Genomic DNA, 17384 nt, shown 5'->3' with positions numbered 1-17384 from the left:
CCTATCAGTCCCGGAGGAATTTAGGACTACTATTCCTATAAGAGGGAGGATTTTAGGCTGACTCTTGGGTTTTAAAGGTAAAAGGACTAAGGCGACATTCAAAACACACAGGACTGCATATTAGGGGAAACATGTAAACAACTAAGAGGCTCATATATACCTCCTCAAGCAAAGCACATAAATAGCATGACTTAAACACATTTAGGGTCAGAATTTAAAGTACTAAGACAGGGGAGTTTTAGTTGTTGAAGCAGACCAATTTATTACATAACTCAGATAAGAAGTCCAAATCAGGCCTGCCTGCTGGTTGTAGCAGTTGCTAATTAAACAAAGGCGGATTCAATTCTATCGCTATTACTTAAGGCTTGCCTAGGTGTGTATTGATGATACCCTATAAGCATGATATCTATTACTGATTCAAAAATGGCAAAGCAGTAACAGTTTTAAACGAGCAAATTGGATCCTATACGCATACTTTCTAGACCGCATTAATGAAAGGAGTAAGTTGTTTAAACTAATTCAACACAGTACGAGTCAAACTGATTTTAACTAAACTGGTTTCAGATTTTATGGACATAATCTCTATTGTTGCTGATTTTAATCCCTACAGACATGGTATCTAATATTAGAGGCTGATTTGGTCCTATAAGCATGGTATCTAATGAAGTGGAGTAGGCAGGATCTATTTTATCACGGCGAAATTCCTATAGACATGATTTCTATAAAATATTGATATTAACCTTATGGGCATGACATCTAATTTTGAATCTGATTTTAACCTTGTAAATATGACGTCTGGTTATAGCCATTATATAGGCAGGATATCTAATTGTGGAAGTGAAATAATGCAGAAATTTATTAGATAGATCCTATAGGCATGTTATCTAAGTGTAGAATTAACACATGCAGGACTTTATTAAATAGATCCTATAGGCAGGATATCTAAGTGTGGAAGTAAACATGCAGAACTTTACTAATCAGATCCTATAGGCAGGACATCTAAGTGTGGAAGTAAACATGCAGAACTTTATTAATCAGATCCTATAGGCAGGATATCTACCCTTAAAACATGCACAATTACCCCACCCCTTTTCACTAACCAACCCCAAAATTCGTTTACAAATTATTACAGACTAAATACTGAATTACATAAAAAATGTAAAAAAATAAGAAGTTACAACCATAGGAAGCCTGATTCTGACTTCCTCTCTGAGTTATGGAACAAACCACCTCAAATGCCACTTGTTTCAAAGCCTTTCTCAGACCTGGGTGTGTCAAAGTTCCCTAAGGGTCTCAAGGGACCCCGGGCAGTGCTTACACCCAGGTTTGCATAACCAGATAGAGATGAGTGCAGTGTGGAAGGGCCAGCTTTTATGTGTCCAAGTTCAGAGGGAGCTCAAGGGTCCCAAGGCAAGGCTCACACAAGATGGGGCAGAACTTAGATTCTAGGAATATAGTGAAAGTGCAGAACATAGAGATTTTAAAACTGGGCTGGGAAATAGTAAGTGATAAGGATGATTTGAAAACAGTAGTAGTAAAATTTAAACTATACAGAGTCAGCATTTTGCACAAAGGGGTCAGGGGTTTTGGGAATACACTACATGAAGCATATGACCCTAGGAGGGGTCAGGTTTAGACATGCACAGCAATAGAGGATGCTGGCACGTTCACAAACCAGCCAGAGAATACAAACACAAAGAGGGGATGTGGGGTTTGGGATTCATATACATAGGAGAGCATTAACTTGAAAAGGGGAAAGGAACACATCGCCACATGCTAATAATGTAACTTGATTGCAGAAACATAAGCAGAAGTGGACAAGCATGAAAGAAGTTGAAACAATTACAGAAATATGTTGTTGTTGATGCTTGAAAATTAACTAGGACATACCAGTAATAAGCAAAGTGCAGAAAGAAAAGTAAGCAAATGTCCACAGTCCTAGCCTTAGCTTGCAGCCGGCTAGACAAAGCAGTAGCACAAATAGTAACAGAGAAAAGAGAGAGTTTTTAGTGAAGTGTGTGTTCTGAACTTAGATAGTTCGTGTCCTATTAAAGAAAAGAGGGGGGGGGTATTTATAGTTTTGAAAACAAGTGGTAAGTAAGGTAATAAGTAAAGTCTTAACACAAACATGGAAACAATCACAAGTCAGCATCAATTAACATAAATGATTCCCTTTAATTAGGGAATCACTGCTTAACGGGCAGTAACAGGTTTTAATTAAGGAAGGAAAATCAGTTTGAGGACAGATTGATTATTGCCATAAAAGGGGTAGTAAAAGCATGAAGTAAACAATCAAGTCTAAGTACGAAAATAAGCTTATTTTTGGGAAAGAATTCAGCAAGGCAAAATATCATAGCAAAGGAAAGGAATCAATTAACTTTAAACAGATGAGTAGAAATTAGGGCTTGTAAGAAAACTTTTTGTAATCAGTCACAAGATCAAGATCAATCAAGGAAGAGGCTTCAGCATATAAATAGAGTGAACAGAAGCATCAGACATGCGAGGCTAAGTACATTGGCAAAAGAAATGACATACAATAGTAGCAGAAATAAGCATAGGATTCAGTAGTAAAGCAAACATTCGAGGCACAGTAGTCAAGTAGGTCAAGTCACATAGAATCAACAGTGAAGAAAAACATAGTATCAGGTAAAAAAAATCAGAAACATGTAAAGGTCTCACATCAGCAGGTGAGGAAACCTTTTGAGAAGTTAGGGTTTCATCAAAAGTCGAGTTAAAAAGATAGTGAAACGCAGAATCAGATAAGCCACATAAAGAAAAGAGGGCCTGAAATAAGGAACCTTTAATTGGGTCCAGTATACTTTCAAACAAACAGTCTCAGGCCAAAATACCTAGGGTTTTTTCACAATAATCGAGTTTAAAAGATGGTCAAACTCAGAATCAAACAAGTCAAACAAGAATGAAGAACTTAATCAAGCAAGTACACATTTAAACAAACAATTTCTAGAACTCGGATAAGACTAAAAGAACTAGGGTTTTTCATATGCTGAAATAGATAGAAGAACAACATGAGCAAATAGCAAAATCATCAAACAACATTAAGATCAGAGAAGAAACTTTAAAGGAAAACCCTAATCGTTGGAAAAACGAATAGTCGTTTTTGAAAGAAAAGTCAAAGAACCTTCGAGAAGCACATAAAAAGTTCATAGTAAGCACAAATCTAAGATAGATCTGAAAGAAATCGAAAAGTCTTAGAGATTAGGGTTTCAGAAAACCCAAAAGAAATGAGAAAGATCTCGAAAGTTAACGATCTAACCAGAAAAGTCAAGGGTTTGCCTTGAAAGGCCATGGATGGCCGGTGAAAGGTCGTGGATGGCCGGAAAAAGGCCATGAACAATAGTCGAGCAAGGACTGGACCAGACTTCTTCGAGTTCTGTTCATAAAACCATAGAACCAAACACCCAGGAGCCATGGAAGGTTGGTATAGATCTCAAATGACCCCGGAAGGCCATGGATTTGTTAGGTATTAGGGTGGATTAGGGTGGCGGCGACTAGGGTTTAGGAGAGTTTTAGAGAGAGTTGAGAGAGAAGAGGGATTCAAGGGCGGCGGTAGGTGGGAAAATGAATTAGGTTTAGGGGTCTTTTGGGTTTAATTATGGAAGGGCAAATAGTGGCCGTTGATCTGAATGATCAACGGCCTGGATTAAAGAGGGTAGGTAGGGGTTTGGGTTTGGTCGGTTCAATTTGAGATTGGGTCGGGGTTTAATTGGGATTGGGCCGAGGAAATTGGGTTTAATTGGGGTAGGATTTAGGCTACAATTGAAATGCAATTGGGCTAAATTTTAAATAGCCATTTTCCCTATTTAATTTATAAAATCAGATCAACGGCCTGGATTAAAGAGGGTAGGTAGGGATTTGGGTTTGGTCGGTTCAATTTGAGATTGGGTCGGGGTTTAATTGGGATTGGGCCGGGGAAATTGGGTTTAATTGGGGTAGGATTTAGGCTATAATTGAAATGCAATTGGGCTAAATTTTAAATAGCCATTTTTCCCTATTTAATTTATAAAAAGTGATAAATTAATTTCTGAAAATAAATTAAAAGTACTAAAATGATTTATAACATATAATTAACAATTTAAAAAATACAGGACTTAATTCTAAGAATATAAAATACAATTAACTCTAAAAGGGGCTAATATTGCAATTATATGCAATTTAGCATAAAATTACTAAATAAATTTGTAAAAATATGCAAAAAATTACCTTTTCTATATCTTAGCATAAATATAAAGGTCCGACAAATGAATTACCAAAAATAATAATTTTGTAAATAATCATTGGATTTTTATGGATAAAAGATGAAAATAAATTGATTTGAAACCTTAAAAATTATGGAAAAATAATAAAACACTTGAATATGCTTACATATGCATATATATGCCCTTTTGAAGTTATTTTGTATACTGAAAAATATATAGGGAAAAATTGGGTGTCAACACTTCCCTGGCCTGACAGTAGTCAAGGGAAAATCACTTGAGCTTTTTCGTCTTTGCTCCTTCTTTCCGGATCGCATTTTTCTCACTTCGTTCAAAAAATAGTTGTACCCATAAATGATTCTTCTATTTCTCAGTATGATCTCTCTATTCCCCTTAGCAATTCTCCTATCCTATTTAGGTCTATAAATTTCTCTATCAGTTCCATTTCTTTATCCTTACCCATGAGGTTCCACGCGATCATGACAAGACTCGAGGAAGAAGCCCCTTCGCTATCGCTCATGACTTGGTATAGAGCAGTGTAGTCGTCGGTTTTACCATGTTTGGAACGCAAAGGCCAAAAGGCAGGCGGTCGATGCCGCCGTTCATTTTTTGCCGAGGTCGGGGATTTTTTGTCCATGACTGTTCCTTATTTTTTGGCGTTTATGGCCATAAAATATGAATTCGACACGATTTTCAATTTTTCGTGTGCTAATGACCATGTCATCTTCATGATTTCGAGCAGCTGGTCCCGAATCACCTAAAATTTTATTTGTCTATCAAAAACGACCTAATGAACAATAGTAATTGCTTATCCATGACCGTTCCTCATTTTTTGACATTTTAGGATCATTAAACAGGAAGTCAATATGATTTCCAATTTTTCGTGTGCTAATGTCCACATCATCTTCATGAATTCGGGCGACAGTCTTCGAATCGTCTAAAATTTTGCGGTTCCATTAAAAATGACCTAATGAACAATATTTTTGACCAAAAAGTATGAAACCTTTTGCTAAACCAATTAAATAAAAAGGTGATGGGTAAATCTTAGTTAAATATAATAAGTTCTAGATCTAACACATGCTTGTATAAATAGTACAGAATAATCGTTTGAGTCAATTTAATACAAATGGTATTAAATGATGCAGTCTAGAATGAATAGAGGAACAATGATGAGCAATAACTTTATTGAAAGACAATAAGTGTAAATAGAGAGAACGAATCACCCAAATGTTAAATGAGATGGATGATTCTCTTATCTGACAATGATGTAAGATAAATGGATATTGAAATATGTGAGGTTTTCTCGGATCTGATGTGAGAAAAAAGGTGGAATGAACAGCGAATCGTATTACGGCATCTGCTCGGCCCAACTCTCCCCTTACATTTACAAGCTTTTCCTTATGCTGATAAAGTTTGTGGAGATGGCCGGCTGTGGAAACTCTATTCGCAATTTGTTGCATCTCTTCGCACCAAGCTTCCACAGGGGCACAATGATACACCTTCGCCACCGCGGGACCAAGGGGCTAGTGACAGGAATGGACGATAAGGCGAATCATCGGTTTTGGTTCAACTTCTTTTTTATCAAAACCGAGCATGTGGTGGCCAGCCCCAATGGATTTCTTGAGCAGTGGAACTTTGCCCGTAAGTGCTTTTGGTGATTGAAGTACGTTCCTTTCCTTTTCCCTTTTATTTTTGGTTTTGCGGCTTAATCGTTCTTTTTTCTTTTTCGTGTAGCCGAGAAATATCCTCCTTCGTTGGTCGCCGATATTAGTGACTGGGTGGCCTAAAGCTTGCCCCACACAGTGGGGATTCGCGATTAGGCGTCTTCCCACAAGAAATTTGAACCCAAGCCTTCGACCTATAATTCGGATTTCGATCTTTGACCATTTAGACCTCATCCTAATCCCTTTCTCTTCTCTCTCTCTCTCTTTTTTACTTACAGTTTCCCTTTGGTGTTAGGTCGTAGAACTTCGAGAAAGGCGAAGGCTCTCGTTCCCGCATTTCGCCAATCGGGTGCCTGGACCGGGTCACAGTTCGTGCTGACTAAGTCCGTAAGGAATACTTCTTCACAAACTCCGGCTTTAGATGGGCCTGGCCGTCAGGCTGCTCCATCAGAGACTCCGACCTTCCCAGCATTACATCTAGTAGACGAGTCTTCACCAGGCGAGGAGGAAATAGCTCCGCTGAAAAGGTGGAGAGTAGAGGTTGGCGGTGTGGTTACGATCGTGGCCGCACCCGAAAGTGATGTTGTTTTGGGCGTGGAGTCTGCACGTCCTTCAGTTGCGGATACTGTTCTCCCGCCAGAGGTCACCGTGGAAGGGAGACCGTCAGAGGAAGCAGAGGTCGTATCTTCGTCCACCGAGGGGAAAGGAAAGACCGTGGTCATAGACGACAATGGGTCCGGTTATGATATAGACCCCGAGGAGGAGCGGACGTTCGACGAGGGTTTACTCGGGTAGAGGTGAGAACGGAGGGATGTACCTGAAACATCGTCATTCCCTTGGACTGCATTTTATTAACCAACTCGGAGAGTGTGGTCCCAGCTTTGATTCCCCTCTACACTGGCACCGAGAATAGGACCTTGCAGACATTCAAGGATGCCGACTTGTCGTTACACATCTTCGGGATGGCCCTGCAAGTAAGTTTTTGTCTTTTTAGTGTTCTCGTATCTTTTCCTTTTCTTTACCTTGTTTGTCTTTGCTGATTGTTTCCTACTTCATCAGACTCTCATTCTAGAGATCGAGTGTGCCCGTCGAGAAGAGAAGAGGAAGGCTCTCTATAAAAGAATGGAGTCCAAGTACAGGGAGTATCATACCAGGCATCGTGCAGTGAGCAGCATACTCGGCGAGGATGGGTAGTTCCAGAGTCTACGGGACGAGCTAAAGCGAAAGGATGTTGAGCTGAAGCAGAAGGACGATGAGCTCGTGAGAGTCATCGGTAGGTGTAGCGAGCTCAAAAGAACGTTAGGAGCCAAAGAGGACGAGCTTGAGGTGAGCAAGGGGGTTATGGCAGAGTGAGTGGACCTTCAGGCTCAGGTGGCATCCTTGCTGGCCGAGCTTGAGCAAAGTAAAGCTAGAGCCGACGGCTTGAGTGATGAGTTGGCCACAAAAGCGGCGGAGATGGAGAGGGACGAGAAAGCTAGGACGAGGGCTGTGGTAGAGGCGGCGGCGCTAGCGGGTTCCATCCACATCCTCAGATCAAAGCGGGTAAATAAATTAAAGACATCTGCGCTTAAAGAGGCAAGACTCGAGGAATGAATTGGTGGCCTAGAGACAGAGGTTTCAGACCTAAACGAGCAGATTGCCGTCCTCAAGGCCGAGAAGGCGCAGCTACTGACTCAACCATCTTCCTCCTATGCTTCCACTTATCCCAACGCTCCACGTGATTTTTACGAGAAGTGGGTTCATGCTGAGGCTCATCTAGACATATTCAGGGACTTGATGACGGCCGGGAAAGCTTCTGAGGCAGAATTTAAGGATGCTCGTGTTAAGGCACGTGCAGCTCGGGAAGCTTGTTGCTACAATCCCGGTACGCCCGAGGAGGGTGATGATGAAAATAATGTAGGCGGGCTCGAGCCAGATGCTTGGTATGATGATGAATACTCCGACGGCGAGGGTGCTAGTGATGATGGTGATGGGGGTGATACTGCCGAGTAGTGTACTTGTTTTGTACTTTTGTTCTTTTTTTTTTGTTTTGCAGGCATCTGTTTGGCCTTTGTAAGATGTCTTTTGGAATGATACTTTTGGTGTCCGTTTGAGTTTCTTATTTTTCCTTCGAAATTTTTCCCCAATTGACTGCTTTGATTGCACTTCAATTAGGCCGATTGTAAGTTGAGCTCGTGCGAGGTCGGGTAGTTGCTTAATTAGTTCGAGCCGAGTTGTATGTACGTAAGTGTCTTAATTAATTCGAGCGAGGTCGAATAAGAGTTGATTCGAACAGGGTCGAATGTAAGTCGATTCGAGTGAAGTCGACTGTAGACTTCAAAATTAATTCGAACGAGGTCGGATGTAAGTCGATTCGAGCGAGGTCGAATGTAGATTTTAAATTAAATTCGAACGACGTCGAATATAAGTCGATTCGAGCAAGGTCGAATGTAGACTTCAAAATTAATTCGAGCGAGGTTGAATGTAAGTCGATTCGAACGAGGTCGAATGTTGAATTTTAAAATTAATTCGAACGAGGTCGAATGTAAGTCGATTCGAGCAAGGTTGAATGTTGACTTAAAAATTTATTCGAGCGAGGTCGAATGTTGACTTTTAGAAGTAATTCGAACGAGGTCTAATGTAAGTCGATTCGAGCAAGGTCGAATGTTGACTTTAAAATTGATTCGAACGAGGTTGGATGTAAGTCGATTCGAGCAAGGTCGAATGTTGACTTTAAAATTAGTTCGAACGAGGTTGAATGTAAGTCGATTCGAGCAAGGTCGAATGTTGACTTTAAAATTAGTTCGAACGAGTTAGAATGTAGTCGATTCGAGCGAGGTCGAATGTAGACTTTAAAATTAATTCGAACGAGGTCGAATGTAAGTCGATTCGAGCGAGGTCAGAATGTAGACTTTAAAATTAATTCGAGCGAGGTCGAATGTAAGTCGATTCGAGCGAGTTCGAATGTAGACTTTAAAATTAATTCGAACGAGGTCGAACGTAGACTTTAAAATTAATTCGAACGAGGTCGAATGTAAGTCGATTCGAGCGAGGTTGAATGTAGACTTTAAAATTAATTCGAACGAGGTCGAACATAAGTCGATTCGAGCGAGGTCGAATGTAGACTTTAAAATTACTTCGAACGAGGTCAAACGTAAGTCGATTCGAGCGAGGTCGAATGTAGACTTTAAAATTAATTCGAACGAGGTCGAACATAAGTCGATTCGAGTGAGGTCAAATGTAGACTTTAAAATTAATTCAAACGAGGTCAAACGTAAGTCGATTTGAGCGAGGTCAAGTGTTGAATTTAAAATTAGTTCGAACGAGGTCGAACGTAAGTCGATTTGAGCGATGTCGAATGTTGACTTTAAAATTAGTTCGAACGAGGTCAAATGTAAGTCGATTCGAGCGAGGTAGAATGTAGACTTTAAAATTAATTCGAACGAGGTCGAATGTAAGTCGATTCAAGTGAGGTTGAATGTGGACTTTAAAATTAATTCGAACAAGGTCGAACATAAGTCGATTCGAGCGAGGTCGAATGTAGACCTTAAAATTAATTCGAACGAGGTCAAACGTAAGTCGATTCGAGCGAGGTCAAGTGTTGAATTTAAAATTTGTTCGAACGAGGTCGAACGTAAGTCGATTCGAGTGATGTCGAATGTAGACTTTAAAATTAATTCGAACGAGGTCGAATGTAAGTCGATTCAAGCGAGGTCGAATGTGGACTTTGAAATTAATTCGAACGAGGTCGAATGTAAGTTGATTTGAACGAGGTCGAATGTAGACTTTAAAATTAATTCGAACGAGGTCGAAAGTAAGTCTATTCGAGCGAGGTCGAGTGTTGACTTTAAAATTAATTCGAGGTCGAACGTAGACTTTAAAATTAATTCGAACGAGGACGGATGTAAATTGATTCGAGCGAGGTCGAATGTAGACTTTAAAATTCATTCGAATGAGGTCGAATGTAAGTCGATTCGAGCGAGGTCGAATGTAGACTTTAATTTAATTCGAACGAGGTCGAATGTAGACTTTAAAATTAATTCGAACGAGGTCGAACGTTAGTCGATTCGAGCGAGGTCGAATGTTGTTTCCTGGATTGGCATAATGTATGAAGTTGGTGGAGAAATGTGAACATGTGTTTGCGTATTTCGCTTTGTTTATACATTCACTGGAGAAGTTTCCATGTTTTTGCTTTGTTCATGCATACATTGGAGAAGTCCCAGTTTATCTAGTCCCTTCATTGGTCGACCTGGAGAAGTAGTTGAGAGGTCGAGCGATGAACTTACACTTAGCTTCGAGATTCCCTCTTCGTTGCCTCGTTAAAAACCTCCCCGAGAAAACCCAATTGGGACAAAACTCGGTGGGGGATAAAGAGTACGACTTGGGAGGCGTCTATCCTTAGAAGTTGAATAATTTGAGGTGGGGGACGTTCCAATTGTTTGTTAGTAATTTTCCCTCCATTATTTCTAGTTGGAATGACCCTTTGCTTACTGCTATCGTAATTTTGTATGGGCCGTCCCAATTGGCCCCCAGCTTGCCTTCCCGTGGATCCTTGCTCGCCTGTGTTTTGGTTTTGAGTACATAGTCCCCGACTTTGAGTGACTTGGCCTTGGCTTTTTTGTTGTAGTACCGCTCTGCCTGTTGTTTTTTGGGCTACCATTCTTATGTAACCCATGTCTCTTCGTTCGTCGGCCTCGTTGAGGTCTTGACTTCTGCTTTTATCGTTGTTTGGCCCGCTCTCATTTGAGTATCTTAGACTTGGTTCTCCGACTTCAACCGGTATCACTGCATCAGTCCCATAGACTAGTGAGTATGGCGTTTTCCCTCTACTTGTCTTTGGCGTGGTGCGGTACGCCCACAGTACTTCTAGCAGTAACTCTGGCCACAGTCCCTTGGCATTTTCGAGTTTCTTTTTCATGATATCAATATCTTTTTGTTGGAGGATTCATCTTGTCCGTTGCCTGCGGGGTGATATGGCGTAGAGAGTATTCTTTTGATGTGCCATTTCTCGAAGAACTCGGCGACCTTCTTCCCCGTGAATTGGGGTCCGTTGTCACAACTAATTTCTTTGGGGATGCCAAAACGGCAACGAGTTCCTCCATATGAAGGCGATCACTTCTTGTTCGCGTATTTGGGCAAGCACCTGCTTCTACCCATTTAGAAAAATAGTCAGTTAAAACCAAAAGAAATCGTACATTACCTCATCCTGCGGGAAGGGGGCGGACGATATCCATTCCCCATTTGATGAAGGGCCAAGGCGAAGTGACTGAGTGGAGATGCTCGCCCTCTTGGTGGATTATAGGGGTGTATTTTTTAACGAAATCGGCAGCCTCCTATTTCATTGTGGGCCAGTAGTAGCCTACTTGTATGAGACATCTGACTAGGGCTCGATTGCCGGTGTGAGCCCCGCAGTGACCCTCGTGGACCTCTTCTAGGACGCGTCGTGTCTGGTTTGGTCCCAGACATTTTGCTAGAGGGCCACCATACGTCCTTTTGAACAGATCGTTGTTGATGGTTCTATACCTGGCTGCTTGCATTCGAAGATTTTTGGCTTCTTTTTTGTCGTTTGGGAGTACGTCGTCCTGCAGGTAGGAGACAATACGGTTGCGCCAATCCCAAGTTAGGTTAATAGTGTGTATCTCAATTTGGTCGATGGTCGAGTGGAGTAGAGTGACCACATTCTCTTTTCCGGTTATGCCTTTAGTGGCTGCCGCCAATTTAGCGAGGTCGTCCGCCTCGATGTTCTGCGCTCGAGGTATTTGGTCGAGCTGGTATTCGTCAAACTCGAGCAGTAACTTGTAGATTTCGGCCTGATATTTTTGTAGTCTTTGTTCCTTGATTTGGAAAGTACCTGTGACTTGATTGACGATGAGTTTTGAGTCGCATCGAAGGATTATCCGTCGTGCTCCGTACTTGAGTGCCAACTTTAACCCTACAATCACAGCCTCATACTCGGCCTCATTGTTAGTCATATCGGGACATCGTATGGACTGGCAAATTATCTCGCATGTCGGGACCTCGAGTACGAGTCCTAGTCCATATCCTGACGCGTTTGAGGCGCCATTGGTGTACAGAATCCATAGGTCGTGTGTCTTGAGGGAAGTATTAGTGGCTTACCTTTCGACCTCGGGCATTATTTTAGCGTTGAAGTCGGCAACAAAGTCGGCGAGTACTTGCGACTTTATCGTTATTCGCGGCTGATAGGTTATATCGTGCTCGCTCAATTCAATGGCCCATTTGCCCGACAGCTCGGGCTTGTGTAGGATGCTCCATAGAGGAAAGGTTGTGACCACCGAGATGGGGTGGCACTGAAAATAAGGTCTAAGCTTTCGTGAAGCTACGACTAAAGCCAAGGCCAGCTTTTTGAGGTGGGGGTACCTCGTTTCAACGTCGACAAGGGTCTTGCTAATGTAGTAGATTGGAGATTGCATACCTTTATTTTCTCAGACCAGGACTGCGTTTACTGCAACGTCTGACACGGCCAGGTATATTAGGAGGCGTTCTCTGGGTTATGCCTTAGTAAGCAGTGGGGGCGAAGATAAGTTCGCCTTTAGTTCTCTCAAGGCATCGACACACACAGAATTCTATTGGAGTCAGTTGTCCTTTTTGAGCACGCCGAAAAATTTGTGGCATCTATCAGAGGATCGTGAGATCAACCTCGATAGGGCGCTTATGCGGCTGGTCAACTTCTGCACCTGCTTCTTGTTGGTCAAGTTTTCTGGTATTCCCTCTATAGCCTTGATTTGGTCGGGGTTAACCTCGATGCCTCTTTGCGACACCAAAAAGCCGAGGAATTTTCTTGAGGTTACATCGAAGGTGCATTTCTCGGGGTTCAATTTCATGCTGTACCTCCTGAGTATGCCGAAGGCTTCCCTCAAGCGGTCGATGTAGTCTTCCTTTCTTTTCGACATAACCAACATGTTGTCAATATATACTTCCATGGTTTTGCCGAGCTGCTCTTTGAACATTTGGTTACCAGCCTCTGGTATGTCGCCCTTGTGTTTTTCAATCCAAACGGCATAACTCTGTAGCAGTACGTCCCTTTGTGGGTGATGAAAGTAGTTTTTTCCTGGTCTTCCTCCTCCATGAGGATCTAATTGTAGCCTAAATAGGCGTCCAGGAAACTTTAGCTCGTGCCCTGCTGTTGCATCGATGAGCTGATCAATGTGTGGCAGTGGGAATGAGTCTTTCGGGCATGCCTTGTTCAGATCTGTGAAGTCTGCACATTCGCCATTTCCCATTTTTCTTTTTTACCATGACCACGTTGGCGACCCATTGGGGGTATTTTGACTCTCTGATAGAGCCGTTTTCAAGTAATTTTTCTATCTTTTCACGGACGGCATCATTTATTGCGGCATTAAATTTTCTTCTAACCTGCCGTACCAGGGGTTAGAGTGGGTCGACGTTCAATTTGTATGTTGCTATTTCCTTTGGGACGCCCGGCATATCTGCATGAGAGAAGGCAAACAAGTCCGCATTATTAGTTAGAAATTGATGGAATTTACCTGGTTCTTGTAGTTTGTGGCCGATATAAGCCTTTTTGCTGTGGTCGCTCTTATCGAGCTGCACGGGGTCGAGGTCTTCCACAGTTGATCTCGTAGCTTCCACGATATCGGGTTCTTTGATGTCCCTTCGTCGGCGTTCGACTTCAACCTCGTTAATTGCTATGCTTCTGCGCCTTTGCCCTTTAACTATTGAGTGTAGGTGCAGTCTTGGGGGATGCGGTAGCATTCTTGGGCTGTGCGCTGCTCGCCGCGAATAATGAATACTCTCGACGGGGTAGGAAACTTGATGACCTGATATAAGCTAGATGGGATGGCCCTCATAGCGTGTATCCATAGCCGTCCTATGATGGCGTTGTACGCCGTATCTCGATCCATAATGTGGAACATTGTTTCCAGAGTGATACCACTGGCCAGAACGGGTAGTGTGATTTTTCCGGAAGTCCGCTCAACTACATTGTTAAAACCCGTTAGTGTGATGCAGTGTGGCACTATCTTATCTTCAAGCCTCATTTGTGTGAGGACTCGAGGGTGGATAATGCACGCCCTGCTTCCGTCATATACCATAATTCGTTTTACATCGGTATTTGAAATACGCAAAGTAATCACAAGAGCATCATAGTGAGGAAAGGTCAAACCGTGGGTATCCGACTCGTCGAAGATGGTACTTTCTTCGAGGTCGTCATATTGTTCATGGGTTATTGATTTGATCGCTTCAGCTTATGGGTGGCTGTGAACTTTACGTTGTTGATTGACGCCTCATCATCATTTGGATGGTGCGGGTTGGAGAGGGTGTCTTTGGCGGTCCTTGGTGCTGTTCTCGTCCTCGAGCGAAGTTCGCTCTTCCTTGGTCGCTCATTAATTCTCTCAAATGCCCTTGATGGAGCATGTTCACTACCTCTTGCCTCAAGGCGATGCAGTCCTCGGTCTTGTGACCTTGTTCCTGGTGGAATTCACAGAGGGCGTTCGACTTTCTGGTGTTTAGGTCGGACTTCATCTTTTGTGTCCATTTCACCTTTGGGCCGAGCTTCTCTAGGGCGTAGACTATCTCTGAAGGAGAAACACAAGAGTTGTGAGCGGATAATAATGGAGGCATACCTCTCTCGTTTCGGTGAGTCCCTGTCTGTGGCCTGGATGGACCGTCACCATGGAGGGGGGGGGGTGGTATGATGGCAGCTCTGACGTATGGCTGGTGTCTTTCACGGTTGGGGCGTGGACCTGCATGGTCCCTTCTGTCATCGTTTATGTGGTCTTTTCTCGCCTCCATTTGGACTGATGTCAACCGTTGGGTCGGTCCATTGAGGTCTTCCTTATCCGCTCTCATCTCGGCGCAATAGGCATTGTGGATTTCGTCCCAAGTGGTAGGGGTATTTCATGAGTCGGCTTAATAATTTTTTGGTTGTCCTCGAACCGCTCCTGTTCAGCCCATTTGGAATTCTGCTACCGCCATTCCTTCTGGCATATTTGGGAGAGTCATTCTAACTCGGTTGAACCGTGCGAGGATGTCCCTGAGCCCTTCGCCAGGTGATTGTTTAATGGCGAATATATCGTTTACTCTCGCCTCTGCTTTCTTGGCCCTGGCGTGTGCGGTGACGAACTTGTCGGCCATTTCTTCAAATGTTTCTATGGACCGCGTTGGCAGTTGTGAGTACCACGTCAGCGCTCCCCTGGTTAGGATTTCACCCAAAAAATTCAACAATATGGATGATACTTGCTCTTTGGCGAGGTCGTTTCCCATTACTGCGGTGACATAGTGGGTGACGTGATCCTCAGGGTCCGTTGTGTCGTCATATATCTTCAAGTACGGCGGCATCTTCAATGTTTTAGGTATAGCATGGGGTGCGGTCTCGTCGCTGTATGGTTGTTCTACAAACCGGCCGGCATCCTGTTTTGGTAGAAGCTTTGGGACGCCTGATGTCTATCTACCCTTTCTTGGTGCTCCCTCATTTGGTCGAGGAGTGCTTTATTTTCATTCTCCATCTCCTCCATTTTTCTTAGAATAGCTATAAGGGTGTCGTTACCTGCATCATTAACCGTGTAAGTGATACATGTTGAAGGAGGAGGGACGTGCTGCTCAATGGTTGTTGTTGTGATGTCGACTCGTGCATATTCCCTGCTTGCCCTTTGGGCAGGTTTGTCGAGTATGTTGGTTAGCGTACTCGTTGCTTCTAGTAGTTTTTTCACTGCTGGTGGTGCTTCTTCCGTTGTGGACGTGGAGGCTGCTTTTCCATGGGAGGTGGTAACGCTGCTATGAGGAAGAGGTGAACCACTTCGTCTAGGGGAATCGTTTGGTGTCACGTTCTCCTCGTCTTCTCCATTAACCTCATTGATGGTGTTTAGGAGGTTAGCAGTAAGGCCTGCCGCTGCCTTCAATCTTTGCTCTCCATTACCTGCCATGTTAAGCTGTGCAAGTAGGAAAAAGAAATTTTTGTGTTTTGCTGTTGTCTTTTTTTTTAAATCTAGAAAAGCTATGACTTTGACTAGAAAATCCCTACAGACGGCGCTAAATTGTTTGACCAAAAAGTATGAAACTTTTTGCTAAACCAATTAAATGAAAAGATGATGGGTAAATCCTAGTTAAATATAATAAGTTCTAGATCTAACACATGCTTGTATAAATAATACAGAATAATCGTTTGAGTCGATTTAATACAAATGGTATTAAATGATGCAGTCTAGAATAAATGGAGGAACAATGATGAGCAATAACTATATTGAAGGGCAATAAGTGTAAATAGAGAGAACGAATCACCCAAACATTGAATGGGGTAGATGATTCTCTTATCTGAGAACGATGTAAGACAAATGGATATTGGAATATATGAGGTTTTCTCGGATCTGATGCGAGAAAAAGGTGGAATGAACAGTGAATCGAATCCTTAAGGAAAGGTAATACTTTTCTTTATCTCTCTCTCTAGAGTCAACTTTTCATTAGAGTGCTTATCAGAAATAAAAATTACCCCCCTATCGCCTTCTCTCTACTATTTATATGCGATATTCCCAAAAAACCCAAAAAAAAATACAGCAGAGGGTTCTCTTTTAAAGTTTCAAAGCTATACTAGCCGTTATTCCTTTTTCTGCCGCTCGCCCTCGGCCTTAGGAGCTTACTTGGTGGCTCCATATCGTCAAGCCCGGGTCGACCTCGGCCTAGTCGTTCATGATTGGACACAGTTCTTACACTTGGTCACCTCTTCATGCAGAATTTTCTTAGCCGAATTTTGACCCATACACAATAGTCATTGCTTCTACATGACCGTTGGTCCTGAAAGATAGAAGAGGCTACGTTATCCAACAACCGTTGAGTTAGGTTTAATCACGGGTTCCCTTGTTATTATGTCACCAATTTACTTTCCAAAATTAGTAAAGAAAACAACTCATTGAGCATGTAGATAAATTTTAATTTACTTAACTCTAGTGGGCAAAGTTTACTGATTAACATCAAATTAAACAACATCTACCATATTATATCACGTCTATCTATTGTGTTGTTGGGCCACTAAAAGATACGCTTTCTGCACCAATGTGTTTAGCAAATTTTGACTCATTAGTTGTTTAATAAGTGCAATACAAATATACTTACTTCTTTTTTCTCTATTCTGAATATTATGCAAATAAGAATTATTTTTTGGGCGGTCAATCAACCTAACTTCTAGCACTGATTTGGCTCAAAAAAAGTTTGCATATTAAGTAAATATAAAAAAAGAAACTTATTTGTTGTCGATCGGTTGCTTATGACAGATTAAAGAGAGACTAATAAAATATAGCAAACTACTCGTAAGATAGTAATAACTTAATTATAACCTTACAAACCAATAGCTATAATACCACACTACTAATCTTATTGATTTCATTAGCTTACCATTCGCGACGAATTTCGTGTATGGAAACTAAGAACTGCAATCGCCAAATAAATATTTTCACTTTCAAGTTATTTGAACATTATAAAATTTTAGGTCTTTCTTGTATATATGTAACTGGTCCAATTTCACAAGTTTCTTCAGTTATATTACCTTGGCTGGACGAAC

Source organism: Nicotiana attenuata, chromosome 1, assembly GCF_001879085.1.
Source record: "Nicotiana attenuata strain UT chromosome 1, NIATTr2, whole genome shotgun sequence".
NCBI lineage: Eukaryota > Viridiplantae > Streptophyta > Magnoliopsida > Solanales > Solanaceae > Nicotiana > Nicotiana attenuata.
This window is presented reverse-complemented; position numbering follows the sequence as displayed.